The 16,673-nt window shown below is 38.8% G+C and overlaps 1 non-coding gene across 1 annotated transcript; it reads left to right on the forward strand.

Moving 5' to 3' along the window:
* The first annotated feature begins 9,803 nt into the window (after positions 1-9,803).
* LOC117278285 (small nucleolar RNA R71) lies at positions 9,804-9,910 on the forward strand. The gene has a single exon (XR_004508637.1). It is a non-coding gene; the product is annotated as a small nucleolar RNA R71 (small nucleolar RNA).
* The last annotated feature ends 6,763 nt before the right edge of the window (positions 9,911-16,673 follow it).

A 16,673-nucleotide genomic window follows, 5' to 3' on the forward strand; every position in this document is an offset into this window, starting at 1 on the left:
CTCCTAGATGGATACGAGTCCAACCATACCAAAATCATCCAATTCCGACCTCAAATCGGCCTTCAAATCATCATTTTATGTTTTAGAAACTTCTTACAAAAATCCCCAGTTTCTCTAATTCAAATCACTAATTAAATGATTAAAACAAGGATGGAATCATGAAATATAACCAAATCTGGGTCAAGAATACTTAATCCAATCCAAAACGCGAAAATTCCCCCCAGAATTGCCTAAATCCAAACTCTCTAACTCAAAACGTGATAAAATAACGAAAGCCCTTTAAATAGAGTAAATATAAGTCTGCCCAGGTATTACTCATCGCGATCGCGACCCACAATCTAAAGCAAACTACGCGAACGTGGATAACAAATCTCCTGATGCCCCTTCCAGCTATACCTATACGCGATCGTGTAACCTACTAGCACGCGAACGCGATGGCTAAAATCTTCCAAGCTCCGCGAATGCTTGATCATCATCACGAACACGATGTACAAAATTTCTGCCACCATATTACACTACGCAAAAATGGTCCATTATTCGCGATTGCGATGAAGAAAACCAGATATCAGAACCAGCAAATCAAAACATGAGAAAATGGCCCGTAGCCCATCTGAAACACACCCGAGGCCTCTGGGACCCCGTCCAATCATACCACCCAATCCCATAACATAATGCGGACCTGATCGAGGCCTCAAATCACATTAAACAACAACAAAAGTATGAATCGTAACTCAATTCAAGCCTATCGAACTAATAAACATTCAACTTCTAGAACTCACGACGAATCAAATCAAATCAACCCAGAACTACCTCAAATTCTGCATGCAAGTCCCAAATGACACAACGAAGCTATACCAATTTTAGGAATCATAATCTGAACTCGATATCAATAAAGTCAACTTCCGGTCAAACCTCTCAACCTTCAACTTTCCAACTTTCGCCAAAAAGCATAAAATTAACCTACCGACCTCCAAATCTAAATTTGAACATACGCCTAAGTCCAAAATCATCATACGAAGCTATTAGAATTATCAAAACACCCTTCTAGAGTCGTCTGCACAAGAGTCAAATACCGATCAACTCTTACAACTTAAGCTTCTAAAATGAGAATCATCCATCTATATCAACACCGAAACGCATGAAAAAAACAAACCATACACGCAAGTGATAATACACAATATGAAGCTACTCGAGACCTTAAACCACCAGACGGAATACTAAATCTCAAAACGACCGGTCAGGTCATTACAGGGAAGCAAACCAAACAAGAGCTCTTTGTTTGGCCGTTTAGGAGTCCAAAGCCCGGTTGAATCACGTATAGAAAGAAAACTCGAGTATGGAATAAAAACAAAGAAAGAAATGATTAGGGAGAAGCTACTGGAATTTGATCTTAGGTGAGAGCATTGAAAGCTCCTATTTATAGTGGCTGTCGAAGCCTTGGGGTTCCAGTTCATTCAAAATCGATAGTGGATGATGAGGATAAGGTAGATGACGATAGTGAATAGGTGAAATCAGAAGGGAAAGAGGGGAAATCATTGATTAATTTTACCCGGGCATGAGAGAAGGTTGACCGTTGAAGACTTCAACCCAGTGGTCAAACCCTAATATCTAGAGGTCACTACGTTTGACCTCTTGACAAAAAATAATGATGATGAAGCTGAATATACAACCATGCATGCCCTGATTTGAAAGAACATAGGACAGATTGAGAGATTTACATGTTATATAGTCTTAGGTTTGGATTTCAGATTGGGGATTTGAAATTGGGTGATGGAAGGGGAAAGAATCATGCGGGATTCACGGATGTAGAGGTCATATTGAGTGTTTTAGTGTTTGGATTCATGACCTTGTAGTAGTTTTTACAATGTTTCATGACTGATGGGAGATGGGAGCTTGTGAGAATAAAGAGGAAGAGTGGAAATAGAGGCGGCCATTCAAGATGAGAAATGATGAGGGTTATGGGTCATTTGGTTGGTCTCTAAGGTTTAAAGTGTGAGATGAATTCTGGGTCGTTGGATTATTTGATCAACAACCCTAATAATTCAAGGTATACAATTCGATAAAATAGTTAATGGGGGAAAACGGGGACCGTAGGATCTGTGTGATCCAACGGTTGGGTTAGGATCTCATGAGAGGATCAAAATAAGGGAATCCTCAAGAATAAATTGAGATTGTTGATGACTTGGATCGACAGCTCAGATTCATTGTGCTTATTTTGTGAGTGAGTGGGACGGGGGACGGGGCATGATGCCATTAGTCCTCAGGAGTTGGCATGGATTGCGAAGGTTCATAGGAGAGGGTAGTTCCAGACCGAGTTAGGCGATATTGGGCCTGTGTTTTGGGTTGAATTTGTTTTAACAAATAGCCACATTGTATTTGATTAGGTAATTGTAATTGTTGCCTTTTAATCTTTTAACCCCTTTAAAATTAAGTCAATTAGACTTAATTAATTCTAATTAAATGTGATAAAAATATAATTATCAAATACGTTATAAATTACTCTAATTAATTAATTATCTATTAAAACACTTTATTTACTAAATTATGAAATTAATTTCCGATTAATTTAAAATAACTAGCGATGTAATTAAAAATCAAAGAATAATTTGCTAAATTAATTGTAAAACTTGTGTATCAAAATATAGAGGTTATTTTAATGGTTTCAAAATAGTAAGGGTAATATATTTTATAAATATTTAATATTGAATTATTAATTTAACACCATTAATTACTAATTTCCCATTATTTTTATATAAAAATAGGTATTATTGATTAGAATCATTTTACTATATTTATTACAAATGTTTAAGCATAAATAATTTAATTTTAAAAGGGAGGGTCAAAATTGGTCGCCAACAGCTGCCCCTCATTGAACGGAGACGATGAAAAAGTTTGTGGGCAATGAAATTGACCCAGTAGCAATTTTGTTCCGACTATAGGCATGTATTGCAGGAATGGCTTATGGATACACAAGAGCATGGGTCGAATTCTAGCTTTGAATCGCCTACATACCTCAGGCTTAACGAGGATCAGACCTCATGTAGTTTTGGAATGTTGACTTGAGGAGAATAGTGTTTGCAGGAGTTTCCCCAGTATCCTGTTATGATGATACTATGAGATGGGAAGATCTTGGAACAGAGAATAACTTCACGGATTGTAGCTTGATTATGAGACTTGAAAGATTTGATGATTTGGAGTTCTACTGATCATATTGAGTTGCGGTTTGGCTCCTTGGCTCGCTTATGAGTTTGTTGTCCCTCATAGTAATGTAGCTTGGTATGCTGCTTAGAAGAAGTTCCACATCGCAGTGTTTGATCCTGGAAAAGAAAAAACACACATACCCATATATTGTAATACAAATACGTTAAGATATGATGTAACTAATATAAGAATGATGCTGCTTGGCTGTCGGCTAGCTGTTATTTGGGATCGGGGTGACATTATGTTTGAATCTGAAATCTCCGAGCTATGGAGCGTTATTTGGGATGCTGGGGATCGGCCTTTGAATTTGACTTTATTATCAGTCGGGTTGTATACCATTCCACACCTGTCAGAGCAATAAGTCTCCACGCGATGGGAGTATCTCCGTGCAATAGGAGTAGTTGACTTTAAAAAGTAAAAACCTCTGCACGATGGGAGTATCTCCACGCGGCGGGAGTAGATGACTTTGAATGCAGAACAAAATTTATATAAGCTGCATAAATAAACATCAAAACATTCGAGATAAGCAGAGAATTAAATGAGCATGCCCAAGAGATACTGTTGAGTGCAGAACTAATTTGCGGTCGTCGATCGGCAAAAAGTATGGTGGAATTGGATGGTCCATCCTTCAATTGGTGGAGCTGGAGACTAAATTTGCAACTATCTACTTGGAATCTCCGATATGAGTGACAGTGCGATTTGTGTGAAATGCTCCAGTTGGCAAAGCAAAAATTTACTATACACATGGCTTCGATTGGCAAAGCCAGTTGCTCGATATGTACAAAGCGCTTCGATTGGCTGAGCTGACAATTTTCTATATACAGGGCTTCGATTGGCGGGGCCCAAGGTGCTCCGATTTGCTGAGCAGACGGTTTGCTATATACATGGCGCTCCTAATGTATCGAAGTCTTGGTTCCGGAATACCTACAAAGAATTTGAATTTAGTCCATAATCATATGAGAAAATTAATTGAATAATGAAAGAGATATGAGGGCTTATGAGATGGTAGCGGGTCCGTAATTGATCCTAGTGTACTCCGGTATCCTTCAATTCTTGTTGTTCCGACATTCAAAGAAAAATTCTTAGTAGGGAAGGGAGTTGGATTGTGTTGATTATGGGTCTGGCCTTGCCTCAGATCTGGTGGATTATGCCACGAAGTTAGGTAGGTGGAAAGATAAAGTTTTCTTAAAAATATTTTGATAATCATTTATTTTATGGCAAATGCTACTGTCTCCAATTATGACATGTTTAGAAGTTCCCTTCAATGCAAGTATCATTTCTGGGTGATTCTTCCCCGTTGATGACATTTCCTGGAGATGCCCTTGAAGACGTAGCTTCTTGTCGCCGCGATCGTGTCCTAATCTAAACAAATATATTACAAAGGCTTTCCTGGGGTTATAACCGATCCTTTTCAGGTTGCCTACCTCTCCAAACGGAATCAGGTCTGAACGAAGTTCGAGGATGATGAATGAAGTATGATGGAATGACCAAGCCTAATTCAAGCATCCTACGTATCTAAGTGGAATCGGGTCAAAAAGGTAGTTCGGTTACAATACATGACTTCCTCGTTAAGGAAAAAATGGTTTGCTAGTCTTCTTAATGCTCGCTTCTAACCATCGGTGGCATTCTTCGGGTATTCTCTCACTTCGAGGAACCCTTTGATGTCGTAGTACCAAAGCTTACTATTTGGCTCTTCATCTAAATGGATACCGTACGCATGCTGATCTCGTACCTCTATCTCGATGGGGTCGATGTAATTTTTGTCTGGATGTTGGATTATAGTGACGAGCTCAGAACTCACACTTAAATTATGCTCGCTAGTCAAAGATAGTATAATATAATACACAGGGCTTAGAGTTAAACAGTATTTTCGCAGTTTCTAGCTTGATTGCTATCCTGGAGAATCAACAATTTAGATCTATATGATTAATAGCTAAAATTTACTAAGAATCTATAGCTATTGACTAATGACTATCACAACAAGGAATAAGCAAAGAAAGTTATCTATGGGAGAATATAGGGTTTTGATAGGATAGATGCAACTTAATTGTTCGGGATCTAACTCTAGATAATTCACTTCTAATGTTCAAGTAAGTCTCTCGAATTCACTCAATTATTAGTTCAAATGTTCAACAAAAACTCCTCTCTCGATGAAGTTTTAACCTCACAAGATGAACCAATTTAAGCACGTGAAGATATGCAAGAATGCGTAGTGGATTGGTCTTTAGGAGAACCTCTCTCGATTATCCTCCTAACTAGGTTTAATCATTGATTCAACTAGTCTCTTTTGATTACTTAGAAGAATTAATGACCTCAACCAATAATATAATGCAAAGATATCACAAGTTATGCCTCTCTCGATTACATGGACAGGTGAATATAGATACAACAGTTAAATCATCCAAAAATACTTCAGTACATAAAACTAGAGTTATAATCCACAAACAATCATCAATACACCAAATCCATCAAACCCTAAAGAGAACTACTCCATAGATATTGAGCAATTCATCACAAATAAAATTAAAGTATAGAAAAACATAAATTCAATCCAAACTCGGGTCTTGAGTGAGGAAGGAATGATGAAATCCTTGTGGTTTTTCTCCTCCAACGCCTCCTTAGATTCCTTAGGTCTAAAGTTTGTCAAAAGTCCAGAAAATAACGTTTTCCCATGTATTTATACCAAGTAGGGTCAGGCCCAGACGAAATCACCTTCTCCTAGCCGAAATAGGAAAATTACTCTATAAAAATTGCACAGGCGCGCCGCATGGGGCGACACGCCATGCAGGGCATTAGTGGGAAAATCCAGAGAGTTGTTTCTAATAGGCAGCAGAGAAATGCACAAGCACGACACCCCATGTGCCGTGACAGTGGGAATTTCTCAGAGTACGGAATTTCCTTGTGTTTTGAGGTTCAAACTTTGTCCTCGACCCCTGAACACGATCCCGACTTACTCCCTTGGGCTTTTACTCAGACTTTAAAGCTCCAAATCACTCAAATTCATTACATAACATCTACATAGCTCAGAATCACTCCTACAAAGCATAAACCACACAATAAGTGCAAAACACTATCAATTAAAGCTCTAAACGAATAAAGTGCAGTAAATGGGAGTGGAATAAGAGACTAAAATACGAGATTATAGCCTACCATCAACACTCCACACTTATACCATTGCTCGTCCTTGAGAAATCAAACTACACTTCATATTGACACGACCTTTTTAAACAACTCTCATAACTCATCATATGAGGAATATTTAAAACAGACTAACCACTTTAACGTAACATCCTCACCTCAAGATTTGACACACCAACACCACACATTATTTATAACCCGCTCACTTACTTTAACATAGAGGTCAACGACATTACCTTTCCTTCGTGAATCAAGTGCCCTCACACAATAATAGAGAGTTCCAAACACAATAGACATTAAGAACAATTAGGAACTCAAGATAGAAAGAATTCGCTCACTCTCAGAAACAACATTCATATGACACAAAAGACGTACCATAGGCTTTCCCGTAGTATACTACTCTGCTAATTGAACTCATTTAGTCAAGGATCAAGTAGGACTTTAATTGGTTGTAATGTAGGATGCGGGATGGGTAGGATACATTTAGATATAAGAGTGACTACACCTCCCTAAGTACTTTAATACACATACATTTAACCATTCAAAACCCCACACTTATATCAAACCATAACTCCACCCTTAAATCAACATATATCAACTCCCAACTTTTTTAAGCACAATTACATCAAGAGTTACCACTATCAAGGAATATTTTTCACAATCATAATTTTTTTTCTTTCTTTTCAATTCAATTGTCTCTTACTTTTTCAAACTAGTGCACCTTTCTTCTTATTTCATTAGTCCCACTCAAAAGCCAAACCAACTACCCCACACTTCAACTTTTACAAAGTTCATAACAAATTCAAGTACTCACGGGAGGTACAAGGTTAAAATAGATAGTCAATTCAAACAAAATGGTTAGGGCTTGTAATGTGCTTGCCAAAGAAACAAGATTACAGGCTCAAAGGGGTTAACTATGATACATAATAAATAGGTAGGTAATAGCATATAACTAGCTCAACAAAGAAATGTCGAGATCACTTCCAAGACTGAATAAAACTACTATTTCACTTTGTAAACACACAGGGCAAGTTCTAGACATCAAATGCAATGTACATAATAAAAAAAAACCTCACATACACATGGCACATAACTCACTCAGGATCGGACTCATCACGACACTCTAGTCAAAGCAGTTAAGCAGAGTTAAGATCATACAATTTAAGGTACTTATACAAGAGTCAAAAACTGAGCCTAAGCGTCACAACTAAAGCACTTACTATTCTCAAGGCATACTAAAGTTAAGAGATATTGTCTTCAATTCAAATCATAGCACAAGGCTCCCTACTCCTAAAAAGAAAATAAAAACTAACTACACTCGGTTCAAACAAAACCCTTGAAAAAGAACTGCGACATAAAGAAAAACCAAGGGGGAATTAATACACTACCTAACAAAAGAAAATATTTTTGTCTTTTTCTTTCGACTTTAATCCCTTAAGAAACCCATCGAATGATATCCATCATCGGGAAAAATCAAAAAAAATTCAATTTTTTTGTTATTTTTTCAATTTTCCAACTACTACAACTAACAAAACTAACAAATATACATACAACATACAATTATCCCCCACCCCACACTTTAAGTTGTGGCATGTCCCCATGACACACAATTAGAAAGCATAAGGTAAAGAAAACTTCCCTGAACATCTAGTTTGGGTCTGAATCGAAGTCGGGATCCATTCCTCGCCTTCGGACTAATGCGCACATCTATGCCGATAGTTTCTTCTCAGCCTTCTTGAGGTATACCCCACACTTTCTTTCTCACTCAATGCAGCCTTCACTTTTGAGCCCTTCACTTTCCATTCAACACTTGTAGTTGGTTTTTCCATTTGTTCCCCCTTTTCTTCATTCATATCAGTAGTCACCATCTCCTCGCCCACTCTAAGCATGAGTTTTCTTTTGTGTATATAAAGTATAGCTCTACCCGTCGCTAAGAATGGTCTTCCTAGGATGATGGGGACCTCCTTGTTTTCCTCCATATTCACCACTATAAAATCCACAGGAAATACGAACTTATCCACCCGAACTAACATATCTTCCACTATCCCCTCGGGTATTAAGGTCATTTGGTCTGCCAACTGCAAATATATTGGCACCAACCTTATCTCTCCAATCTCCTTCTACAATATCCTGTAAATAGATAGAGGCATTAAGTTAATTGGGCACCAAAATCACATAAAGGCTTGTCAAAATTTATAGTTCCTAATGAGCAAGGTAGAGTAAAACTCCTTAGACCTCCAAACTTTTGTGGGAGTTTATTTTTCCATATAGCACTGCAATGCTATGTAAGCTTGACCATCGAGGTCTCCTCTATTTTCCTCTTCTTTGTAAGGATCTCTTTCAAGAATTTGGCATAAGCAGGTATTTGTGAGACCACTTCTGTGAATGGTAAGTTTACATGAACCTGTTTCAGCACATCCAGGAATCTCTCAAATTAGTTGTCCAGCTTTTCTCTATATATATTTTGGGGAAAAGGTAAAGCATGCATATGCTCGCTCTTTTCCGGTTCCTCCCTTCTCGATTTTTCTTCCTTCTTCTTCTTCTTCTTCTTCTTCTTCTTCTTCTTCTTCTCAGTTTTCATTGGGCCTTTCTTCTTCCTCTTGTTATCATCACTTTTCAGCTGCTCCCCACTTTCTTTTACAATTATCACATCTTTTTGGATTGGGGTGAAATCCTTCAACAGTTGCCCACTTCTCAAGGTCACATCATTCACTATTTCTTTGGACTTTCTCTCTATATCAGTGGTGAGAGTTCCAGAAATCCTCTCAGATAATAGAGTGGCTAGCTGCCCAACCTGTCTTTCTAAGTTTTGAAAACCAGTACCTATTTCTTTGATAGCTGCTCCATGTTCCCGTATAGCTGCACTATGAGTTTCAAGTCTCTCACTAGTTTTCAGAATGAAGGCCTTCATGAGATCTTCTATGCCAGATTGAATGGGCTGTTTAGGCTGAAATTGCTGCCTCTACTGATTTTGGAATGCTGGAGCTCCTTGCCCTAGGGTCAAGAGTTATTTTGTTGCCATGCATTCGCGGTACCCCTAGGTGAACTCCATGAAAAATCGGGGTGCCTCTGACCCACTGCATTAAAATTGTAGTTTCCCACAACATTTATTTCCTCAGTTGAGGCTTGACACTCATGAGTAGGGTGTCCTCGTCCACATATATCACATGCTGCGTGAGGCTCACTCTGTATCGATGCTAATGTCAGATTCCTTATCTATTTGGCCATAGCATCAAATTGTACCTGCACAGATGTGTTAGCATCAACCTGGTGAGCACCAGTTGATCTTCTTTGTTCAGCACTTTCAGAGGGCCACTTATTTGCATCTTCAGATAACTCGTCAAGAATTGTGACTCTCCTATGGAGTCTTCTTTATTAACAGACCTCCAGCTGCATTGCTCAATGTTCTACGTGAGGCCAGTATTAATCCATCCCAAAAGTCCTGGAGTTGCATCTAGAGTTCAATTCCGCTATGTCGACACATTCTAACAATCTCCTTAAACCTCTCCCATGCTTCAAAAATAGTTTCATTCTCCTTCTGGCAGAAGTTATGGATTTCTCTTCTAAACTTGCCCGTTTTAGCTGAGGAGAAATATTTATCAAGAATATTTCTATTCATCTCTTTCCAAGTTCTAATTGATCCTGTGGGCAAGCTTCGAAGCCCCTGCTTAATATCATCTTTGAGTGTGAAGGGTAATGCCCTTAAGTACACTGCATCTTGTGACACACCATTATATTGAAAGGTGTTGATAATCTCCTCGAAGTCCATTAGATGTGTGTTTGGATCTTCGTTTGGCTTCCCTCTAAAGACACATCAATTCTGAAGGGTTTGAAGCAACCCTTGCTTCAATTCAAATTTGTTTGTTGCAATTGGAAGTGGTATCACATTTGATAATCCTTGATTGTAAACCGGTCTAGCATAATTGCCAACTTTTCGTAGATAATCTGTGCATCTCTAATAGCTGCTTCCTCAGCATCCCGTGCAACTTGTTCTCTTTATTAGGCTGCCTCTCTCGCAACCAAATCTACATCATCATCATTGATTCCAGCAATATCTTTGGTTGAGGATTGCCCAACCTTTTCTAATGTCTCGGTGAGACTTATTTCCTTCCTCAGCTATTGCAGGTGTTTTTCAATTTCTGGCTCGTATTATAGCACTTCCTTCCGAAAGTTCGATTCATGCACCAATCTAACCTGTAACCTGTGCATAGTCAAAGAACACCAAACATAAAAAGAGCAAAAACAAAAAAGAAAGAAAAATACCTGAATCAGCACTGTAAACTATTTCAAACACTATTGATTACCAATCCCCGGCAATGACGCCAAAAATTGACGAGCTCAGAACAAATACTTAAATTATGCTCTCTAGTCAAAGATAGTATAGTATAATATCGTATCTACAGGGCTGGGAGTTAAACAATATTTTCATAGTTTCTAGCTTGATTGCTATCCAGGAGCATCAACAATTGAGATTTATATGATTAATAGCTAAAATTTACTAAGAATCTAAAGCTATTGACTAATGACTATCACAACAAGGAATAAGCAAAGAAAGTTATTTATGGGAGAATATAGGGTTTTGATAGAATAGGTGCAAGTTAATTATTCGGAATCTAACTCTAGATAATTCACTTCTAATGTTCAAGTGAGTCTCTCAAATTTACTCAATTATTAGTTCAAACGTTCAAAAACAACTCCTCTCTCGATGAAGTTTTAACCTCAGAAGATGAACCAATTTAAGCACGTGAAGATATGCAAGAATGCATAATGGATTGGTCTTTAGGAGAACCCCTCTCGATTATCCTCCTAAGTAGGTTTAATCAATAATTCAACTAGCCTCTTTCGATTACTTATAAGAATTAATTAATTAACCAATAATATAATGCAAAGTTATCACAAGTCATTCCTTTCTCGATTACATGAACAACTGAATATAGATGCAATAGTTAAATTATCCAAGAACGCTTCAATACATAAAACTAGAGTTATAATCCACAAACAATTATCAGTACACCTAATCCACAAACAATTATCAATACACCAAATCCATCAAACCCTAAAGAGAAATACTCCATATATATGGAGCAATTAATCACAAAAAAATTAAAGTATAGGAAAACATAAATTCAATCCAAACTCGGGTCTTGAGTGAGGAAGGAATGATGAAATCCTTGTGCTTTTACTCATCCAACTCCTCTTTAGATTCCTTAGGTCTAAAATGTGTCAAAAATCCAGAAACTAACGTTTTTCCATGTATTTATACCAATTAGAGTCGGGTCCAGATGAAATCACCTTCTCTAGGAGGTTTGTAACCCTCCGATAGCTCTACGTCTGACTGGATACACAGATCTTCATAATTCAAACCTTCAACACATTTTCCACCCTCAACACTCTGGACTCTTCCACTTAACTTATTTAATTCTTCAACCATGTTACGGATGAGCAAGTCCTTCTCGGATGGTTGGGGTATGTATAGTGTTTGTTGTGGGGTGTGTGGTGGGGTCTCCACGTATATCGGGTTGCATTGGTGCATTCTTGGGACTTGAGTTTATGGGTGATCATTGATTGAGGTATGGGGTGGATCAGGGGTAGGTTGTGGCACATTCTGAGGGGTATGATAAGTAGTGATTTGCGAATACTAGGTTGTGTGATGGTGGTACTGCTGGGGAGTTTGTAATGGTGGAGGGTTAAGGTTTTGAGGGGTTGTGGTATTGATGCGTTGCGGGAGGATTTTTTAGAGCTAAGGATGGTGGATTTTGGGGTAGTGTGTTTTGGGGTAGCATTTGGTTTTAGGTGGTGGTGTGCTGATGGTTGATGTCCGGGACATTCAAAGTGATGGAGAGGTTTGTGAGATTTCGGACCTGCTCAAGCTCGCCTTGTAACTCCAAGATTTTTTGCTCCAACCGCAGAACCAATAAATTTTGTCCAGGCATACTTCTTCCCTCTGAAGTCTCAACATTCTCTGTTATAGTAGCATTGTCTTTTCGATTGCCACTCAAATCGTCAATCTTTCCATTGCCTTTACTTTTACTTTTGAGGTCGTTAGGTAGAGGAGAAAGTGGAGGACCTCTAGATCTGGTGTGATATGCTGATGATGCCAGAATGCACGAACCAATCTTTGGGAATGGGAATAATCAAAAGAAAAAAAAAAAAGTTATCCAAGGGCGTAAGACAAAATCAAAGAGTGTTTGCGATATTTAAGCTAGTAGCAAGTAAGGCATGCAATAGTTCTCATCCTATTTTGGGGACCTCATTGTGCCCGAGGTAGGCCTAAGCGACAAGTTGAATTGGAGAAAATTTATGCCAACGTCGCCTCATTCCATTAATGCGAAAAATAATTCAACCAATCTTTACTAAATCGAAATAATAATATGAAGTCACTAATGGCATGAAGCCTTATTACATCAAAATCTAACGAAATCTAACCAGAAAGCAATAAAGAAAATTTCCTCCTAATCTATTTGGTCCCAGAAGGACCTTCTCCATGCATTGTTCATTTAATTCCATCAATCACACTTCCCAGGTCACGCATGTAGAGCAGCAAGTATGCCATCGTTAGCTTTCCTCCTTCATCGTAGCCCATACCTTGGCAATCCCAAAGCCTCTTCCTCATCTTTCCTTCCAATTCCATCAACCCTTGCTCTAAGTGCTCCAGCCTCTCTCTCGACTTGTTCAAAATATCCTTCCATTCTTTTATTGCATCCACGTGTATCTTATGTTGTTCCAAATGCTTGGCCTCAGATTCAAACACTCTTTCACGTAGCCTCTTGTACATTACCCGAGCCTCAACCACCTCACCTACGATTCTTTCTTTCAGATTGACTCCCGGTTTGACGTCTCCGGTTATGTCGTCCTCCAACCACGAAAGGTAGTAATACATATGACCAGCATGGTATCTGTCTGGTTCAATAGTCTCTCTATCTACAATGATCTTTTGGTTCCACATGTGCTGGGTCTCGAACTTGAATGGAATGACGTCCCCTTTGAAGTCTGCCTTATACTAAATTATATTAGAAACCCGAGGTATGACCTGCTTCCTCCCAGCTTGCCTCATCATCCTTATAAGAGCGTAAGGGTAAATGCCTCGTATCCCAATAAACACCAAATGAGTGGTCCCTTTGGACCTGATTATGAACTTTTTACTGGGAAACCACTCAAATATTTCCCACTCAAACATCCAATGCATTTGTTCGTCAGTCAGATTACTGAAGAAGCGTACCTACCCTTTAGCATTCCTAGGCTTTGCAAACATATCTGGAGAAAATGTCATCTTCTTTGGATGATGACTGGCAATATACGGATTCAGTGTTCTATGCAAGAGCTCCTGACGATAATTTCCCCTCTAAAATACTCTAGCAGCCAAACATGTAGTAGAAGATTGCAACCCTCAAAGTGTCCAAACTCGTGTTTGCACCGATCCAAGGCACGGTACATCTCAGCTAGTATCATAGGATTGATGGTGTATTTCTTCTCCTTGATCCCTTCCATCATGGTTCTGGCGACCATGGCCAAACGAGTGTGAATTTTACCTCTTTCCATTGGAAAAATTAACAACCCTGAAAAGCAGACTATGAAGATATAAACTCGGCGGTGAACCTTTCCCAAAGAGGTGATAGCCAACTCCTCATGATGCAAGTGGTATGACATGATATGCCCATAACTTTCATAGAGAAACTTGAAAGTGATGTAGGATTTATTCAAGCAATCCAACTCGTCTTTCTTCTTGAACCCTAGCATTTTAACAAAACTACGTGGAGTATGATTTTCTGGCATCAACAAACCCGGACTATCCCATGGAAGTTTGGCGAAAGCCCCAATTTTGTCTAGAAGAGGAGTCATTTGTATATTTCCAAATTGGAAGAAAACACTCTTTTCATCCCAGAACATAGTGGTTGCCTCAATAAATTTTATATTTGGCTGGACATTCAACAAAGATGGAAAATTACCCAACACCCTTCTTACGTGGTTTCTATCACATGGCGCAAGGTTATTCCACCAATCAATCAGAAGAGGTGGGATATTGTGGATCATGCCAAACCTGGGAATTTTATGCTTTATTTTCTACAAACAAATAAAATGTTAGCCCTTTCCCCCTCCTGATTCGATTATTTACGCAATAATGGTCAACATATTGGCACTTCTTCTCCAAGTAATGCACACAACATGATTGTGTCCTTTGGTATTGGGAAAATCCCTTCAAACATTGGACAAGGCTTACGTAAGTGGATTAATGTGTCAATGGAGTTTTAATCCATACTAAGTTTTAACATGATTCATATACATATAAATCAGAGTGGGGTTTCTAGAAAGGTCTAGACTGATACTCTAAAGAGGAAGACTTGAGAGGAAAAGGCACGGGACCATCGACTGCACAACTAATTGACTAGTCTACTGCTTATAAGACTTTCCAATTTAAAAAGGGTGTTTTTAGGAAAGTGCGGACACTCATCAAGTGCCACTATGTTAATAATAGGCACGGGTGGAGTCTGAGGTGAAAACATGCTTTATGCGGAAAAATAATAACATGTAGCCAGATATTTTGCATGGTGAAAACATGTAAGGGTAGTAAATAATACGATAAAATAAACAAGAGAAAGAAGGAAAAAGGAAAAAACAAAGGGAAGAAGTTAGCATAGTCCACAAAATTAGAGAACATAATTAAATGTAGCAAATAAAGGAGATAGGGATGGGAGATTCATGATATAGCAATTTCAAGCAAATAAAGGGAGCAGGAAGAGGATGCACATGAGAGAAGTCAAATAATCCAACAATCCACACAAGAGAAAATTTCTTTATTGTAAGAGTCTAAGTATATCCCTAGCAGAGTCGCCATGTTGCCGCGCCCCGTTTTCTCGCGAAAGTGGATTTCGATTTTAAGGTTTGTTAGGGCACCTATTTGCAAATAACACTGTTTTAACTAGTCCTTATAACCAAAGATCGGGTAAGGGCTCAAATTACCTCAAAGAGAAAGGGTTAGGCACTCTTTGAGGTTCACAATTGTGGGTCCCGGCCGAATTTTATGATGTGTGGGGATTATTGAATTACAGTTATCCTATGTGATCTTGTAAGTTGCAATAAGGAATCAAAACATCCTATTATAACAAGTATTATAGAGAAAAAACTGGGTCATACATAAATAGTTGATACAACTTTCGTGGGTTACAAGATATGTCCTAGTTTGATCTAAGTTTGTATAAATTGGTACATAAATAGTAACAATTTGGGGGGGGGGGGGGGGTCCTAAGTTTTTTAGCCTAAAGGATCACCCCTGTAAGGCCCCATAAAAATTTAGTAAAGGAATTTAAGTTTTCATGGTGCCGAACTAGAATCACGTGTTTGAGGATTTTGCGCGGCTCGGACTTTTTGGGTTGAATAATGCACTCTAGAGTAAAGGATTTTTGCCAGAAAAAGTCATTTCTGCGGCCCACTATGCAGTCGTTGAATCACTCTGCGGACCGCATAATGGGCACACAGTGAATCAGAGATGGGGCAGCTTGGAGGAAGATTTGCGGTGCATTATGCGACCGCAAAATAGGTGTGCGGGCCGCATAACTACCGCAGACCCAAGCAGGCGGCAACAATTTACGGCACCAAATTGTGCGGCCGATATGCTGACCGCACATCCTGTTCCGGAGCTTCATTTTTGGATTTTTTATAACCCGACCCTACTTCGTTAAATAGACGCAATGGATTATTTCTTGAGCAAAAACCTGATGTATTTAGAGTGAGAGAGTGCCCTAGAGTGGGAAAGTGTTCCTCAACAATTTATTTATCAATTCTTGCTCAAATCTTGGAAGATTAACAAGGAAAACCCACAAGGTCTTCATCCTAAAGGTAAGATTCTATACCCTAACCTCTCAAATTTTATCTAGAATTGGGTAATTAGTAAGATACTTTTTAGGCATGAGAGTTGTCCATCTTGCATGCATGTGTTATCAAAGGGTGTAAGAAGATTCTTGAGCTATGAATGGTAGATAATGGGTTTGGGATGATGGAATCCACCATAGGAGAAGCAATACAACGATTCATTGTTGGCACAATTGAAAGAGGGGATTCATAAACATAAGACTATGGCCTTTTCTCTTGGCATGGGTGATGGAACACTAAGGTAGCAAGGGCATCTATGTGTTCCAAATATAGATGGTCTCCGGGAGAGAATCATGACCGAGGCTCACACTTTTAAGTGTTCTGTGCACCCGGGCTCTACGAAAATGTATCATGATCTTAAGGAAGTCTATTGGTGGAATGATATGAAGAGAAATGTAGCGGAGTTTGTGGCGAGATGTCCAAATTGTCAGCAAGTGAAGGCCGAACACCAAAGGCCCGGTAGGTTG

This window comes from Nicotiana tomentosiformis, chromosome 4 (genome assembly GCF_000390325.3).
Source record: "Nicotiana tomentosiformis chromosome 4, ASM39032v3, whole genome shotgun sequence".
Taxonomy (NCBI): domain Eukaryota; kingdom Viridiplantae; phylum Streptophyta; class Magnoliopsida; order Solanales; family Solanaceae; genus Nicotiana; species Nicotiana tomentosiformis.